Below are 5,988 nucleotides of genomic sequence, written 5' to 3'. Positions count from 1 at the left end.
TTGTTTATTTCGGTTTAGCCTGATATTTCTTCCAAAGAATATGACCATTTATCGCCTTATCCAAAAAAAGAGTTAGAAATAATGGGCTAAATTGTTTGAAATTATAATTTTATTGCTAATAAATGACTAAAAGGTCCGTTTGTCATTCAGTCAAATTTCCTGGACAGTCGGCAAAGGCTGGTAAATATGATGGAAAGAAGAGCCCCGCTTGAAGAGAGAGAGAGAGAGTTTAACCTCAACTCGACACAAATTAGGTCATTTCGGGACTACCATATGGTTTAATTTTATTTCAATAATTTGCTTGTGCGTATGGGCCTTTAGCAGCGGAAAGAAACCGGAGGACCCGGAAAAAACCCACGAGGTTGGAGAGGCAACCCTACTCCTTGTCACGTACAACCGGGGATTCGAAACCACGCTAGTTGACTGATTGACAGGCTTTATGATACAGTGCGCGTGTGCTAAACATTCAGCCATCCAACCCCTGCTTGAAGATATACCAAATATCAGAAAATACCAAATAGGCCAGCTGAATTTAGTTCCAAGGATTCAAAATGGATTGCAATATAATTTCATGTCATTTATTCTAAATGAACGACTAGTAAATTACAATATTATAAAAGTTGAATCTCTGGAAGAAATATCAGTCCAAAAATGGTTAAATTCAGTTCAGTATTTATAAAATTATTATGATGCAGAGGATATAAACTGGACATGACTAAAAGCCAGCGAAACTTACAATCTTCGCTACACTCATTTCATGGGCCTGTTTTAATCGAATTGAATCCAAGCCAGGAGGATATCTTCCAGGCATAAAATAATCAGTTAGAGTTAATATTAGCGAGGATTCCGAAAAATGCAACTGAAGACCAAAACCAACCCAAAACATTAAGGCCATGCGTTGACAAAAAAAAATTATGTCACAGAAGGGTAATTAATTTCTGGATGAAAACCATACTCATTATATAACACTTCCTTAAATAAAACTATTAGGGACCATGTCAAACTTTCAACACTTGTGTTTTAACCAATAAAACACGGATATAGATCTCAGAGCATTCCCCTCACTAGGCCATCTGCTCTCATTCTAATTAAAACACAGATCCTATTTCGTTTCGTTTTTTATAGTTCAAAATTTCGTTTTACTTGTCTTTACTACACTAGGATCTGGAAGAGTTGTTATAATACCCGGGTTCTGGTTGGAGTTAGAGTTTAGCCAATGAAAAGATCTGTTACGGCGAGTTCTTGGCGTGCGATGCACAGAACTGTGGGTAAACCACTAGAAACGACAATGCTGACTGATTAATCAATGTCTGATGCCATAGGGTCAAAAGCCGCTCGTATGACCCCTAACGCGACCTTCCAGGGATTAAGAAAATTTTGACATATATTTTCGTTCATGAATCAATATTAAATAACAACGTTTCATTTATCATTTTCTATTCGTGGAGCAGTTAAACCCACCCACCGAGTTCCGCGGGTTATTCATTTTGACACAAGTTTTGAAATTTTCCGATGGCCCGTTACCTTAAATATATAGTTTCTACACGTGATGAAAGATAGATATCTTTAATAATAATAATTGGACGGATTATTAAACGAAATAACAAGATATCATATGAAGCAATAAATTAAACATGCATTATGCAAGAGCTAAATCTGCTTAAATTGCAGGTCTTTCTATAGGCCTGAAATTTTATATAAATTAATTAGACATTTATTAACATGAAAAGACCTTAATCAAGTCATTAAAGGCTAAAATCATCGTTCAGAATAAAGTAACTTGAATGAAATTTTTAATATATATATTCATTTTTCATTATCCATTTTTAAACTATTATAGCATGAACGACCAGCTCTTTATTTAAATCTTACACAATGCATCTCTGATATCAATTTTTGTCTTTTTATTTTAATGTATACATTTTATGTACTTAGTGCACAGGTTTTAGAGTTGAACAGAGTCGACCTGATGCACTGTAATTTTATGTACTTTGTCAACAGGTGTCCTGGGGTTTGTTACAAGCGACCTGACACACTGCCCTTGATGTCATGTCATCCTTCACAGCTGATGACAATATACATGTAGATAACAATAGTCAGTACATGTATACATAAATAAACTAATATAGGTTAAAATGTTGAGGAAAGAAACACAGAGAGAACTATCTACTGTACTTCGAGAATAGATCTCAGCCCTGAATCAGGCCGGTAACTGGGGGGGCCCTGCAAAAAGTCCCCCCCCCCCTTGCGTGAAAAATTTTTCGACCATAAAAAAAAATAGATATACATTGTCCGTCAGTTTTACAGCACCCCTGAGAACACTTCCGCCTCCCTCATTGCTTTGAGCTAGTTACGGCTCTGCCCTGAATGTCCGCCATATCCAAAAATAAGTTTATTGTTTTGTAATGTGGTTCTACTCTATTTCACTAAATAAACCTCTTCAATTCCATTAAATGGAAGCAGAATAAATACTTAATGAAATTCTCAAAGTATATTCATGTTTTTGACTAAAATCGTCAATTTGGGAATTAAAATGTTGGTAAACTAGCTTAGTGTCTGTTCTCAAGAGGAGCTAATTGTAGACAGATTGCTTAAGTTTAGTATGCGCTTTCAGAGAGAGACAGAAATGGGGTTTAATGTCCACTTGACACAAACTAGGTCATTTCAGGACTAACACATGACACCATTTTATTTCAATAAAATGGAGAATATGTATTAAAGGTTTGAAGATGTTACGATGGAACTGAAAGCGCTAGCCACATAATACTGTGTTTCTTTTCTCATCATATTAAAATTATCAAATATTCAAGCTAAGAGTGGATCATCGATTAGAACATTTCTATATATACATGCATGGGACCTATTTCAGGTGTGGGACCTATTTCATTTTGTGTAAGTCTTTTAGACGGGGTTTTAAATCAGGAACATACATCGCGTGGATCATCAGGAAGTTCTATGCGGATAAGAATAGTAATTCTCTTTCTCACTGACCTTAATTTTACGTAATATTTATAACCTTCACGAGTCAAACAAGTCATAATCATCCGATAAAAATATTCTGGGGAGAGTGCTTAGTTTATTTTGTTTTACATCTGGTCAAAGAAATCTACATGTATAAAGTCTATAGACTATGAAATTCTCCTGATCCGTCACATTCGAAATCATGAATATTCATAAAACTCTAGCAGAAAATGTAAATTCACACATTCTTCATCGATTATAGACCAAAATACGGAAAATAGATAATAACTATAAATGGACGGATTACATTTGTTTAACGTGAATTCAGAAGAAACAATTACTAGTTTTAATCCCTGTATAAATTTGTGATTCAAATAAGACAAGTTACTTATTATTCCATGGAATATAAATACATATATACATAATAATGATATGTAATTATATATATAATGAATATAGAATGATAAACAATAATACAATATATCACAGCAAAGAGAAAGGATGGAACATCATGGAATTATAATGATATAACAACAAAAGGAATTCTAGATATATCAAAGGAAGGAACATCATGGAATTATAATGATATAACAACAAAAGGAATTCTATAAATATCAAAGGAAGGAACATCATGGAATTATAATGATATAAATATAACAACAAAAGCAATTCTAGAAGTATCAAAGGCAGGGTTACATACAAAATGTATAATATAATCATATATAATGGAATGTATGTATAATGTAATGGAATGTATGTATAATATAATAATGTATAATGAATGCATGTATAATATAATTATATATAATGGAATGGAATGTGTGTATAATATATAACAATGAAATAACGGATCCGGAAACAATATACAGAAATAGATTATGAAAAGTTGTATGTAGAGTCTTTTATACAATGTGTATATACAAACTAAATTAAGGAATAAAACTCTTTAAAAAATCTGAATTAATTTCTATGGAATTATATAGGATTTCACATAAATTTTGTAATAAACAAAATAAAATATTAATTTAATAACTTTGAAGGAATTATAATGGAATTCACACAAATACTATATTTAAATAAAGAAGAAAGCTATTTATTTTAATTACTTCAAAGGATTTCTGAAAGATTTTACATAAATACTCTATTCAAAGACAAAATAAAAATCTATCAATTAAATCACTTGGAAGGAATTAAAAACGATTTGACATCAATACTCTATTCAAAGATAAAATAAATTAAATCCTTCGAAGGAATTATGAAAGATTTGACATCAATATTCTATTCAAAGATAAAATAGAAATCTATTAATTCAATGGAATTATAAAGGAACTCACATAAATTCACTATAAAAAGACAACAAAATAAAAATCTATAAACTCAAGTCATTCAATGGAATTACAAATGATTTCACATAAATTTTCTATTCAAAAATAACAAAATAAAAATCTATTTATACAGATTAACAGATTGTGGAATAAAAACCCTGTTTTATCAAAAGTTAAGTAAAACAAAAATAGCTACTTCAAATGCATGGTTCATTTTCCTTATATGGTAAATGCATTTGATAATACTATGATATTTTTTGTATATAATATCAAATTGTAGAAGACCCTGTACGTATATGTGAAATATATTATGCAGGACCTGATCACCAAGACCTCCGTGGGACCCTGTAACCGGGCTCGTTCTGTGCCTAGATAAACTAAGAAAAGGAGAGAAATAGGGTTTAACATCCACTTAACTGAAACTATGTAATTTTGGGACTAACACATGGTACAATTTTATTTCAATAATTTTAATGTATGGGTCTTTAACAGTGGAAGGGAACAGGGGGACTTGGAAAAACCCAAAAGGTTAAGAAGGCGCCCAGATAAGCTAAGAATATCAACCTCTGTTACCGCACCGACTTGAAAACGCTGAGAAAATACTCATCAAAACGTCGCCCAAAGAAATTAGTAATTATTCTTCCATAATTCTAGCCAGTTACGAAATGTCTTTAAAGGATTACAAATAGGCTCAGTAACCATAGTGACCAGTAACAAAAAGATTAGAAATAGGTAACCATAGTGATCAGTAACAAAAGGATTAAAAGTCTAATGTGAACAAATACAAATGAATGTTTCACATGATAAATTTGATTAAAGGTAATTTTTTTTATAACATATGGTGCAATCCAAGGCACTTAATAAAATAGAGACTGTTTCTAAATCAGAGACAATTTCTAAATATAGACGTCATCTAGTTAACTGTTTCCAGTCAATCAGAGACAATTTCTAAATATAGACGTCATCTAGTTAACTGTTTCCAGTCAATCAGAGACAATTTCTAAATATAGACGTCATCTAGTTAACTGTTTCCAGTCAATCAGAGACAATTTCTAAATATAGACGTCATCTAGTTAACTGTTTCCAGTCAATCAGAGACAATTTCTAAATATAGACGTCATCTAGTTAACTGTTTCCAGTCAATCAGACACAATTTCTAAATATAGACGTCATCTAGTTCACTGTTTCCGATAAGAGACATTATCACCTGTTAATATCAAATTTTTATAATCAAATACGCTGCATTCTGGAACAAAAATAAGTTCAGTTGTCAGTGTGTGGCGGGGCCATAGGTAAATCATCTAATTCACTGTTTCTCGTTAGAGACTTTATCCCCAGTTCATGTCAAATTATAAATCGAACAAAGTGGGGCGGGGCTGTAGCTAAATCATATAATTTACTGTTTCTCGTTCCCCAGTTCATATCAAATTAAAAATTGAATGAAACGGGATGGGGCCGCAGGTAAGCCATCTAATTCACTATTTCTCATTAGAGACTTTATCCCCAGTTCATATCAAATTATAAATCGAACGAAGTGGGGCGGGGTCGTAGGTAAGCCATCTAATTTACTGTTTCTCGTTCCCCAGTTCATATCAAATTATAAATCGAACAAAAAACTACGGGCCAACTACGCCTCGAATTCTTGATCCTGTTCACTGTCCGAATCGTTTTGATAAAGATCAACAACAGCACTAACGTATTT

Source organism: Patella vulgata, chromosome 7, assembly GCF_932274485.2.
Source record: "Patella vulgata chromosome 7, xgPatVulg1.2, whole genome shotgun sequence".
Lineage (NCBI taxonomy): Eukaryota > Metazoa > Mollusca > Gastropoda > Patellidae > Patella > Patella vulgata.
The sequence above is the reverse complement of the archived record's forward strand: the minus strand, read 5'-3'. Positions refer to the sequence as shown.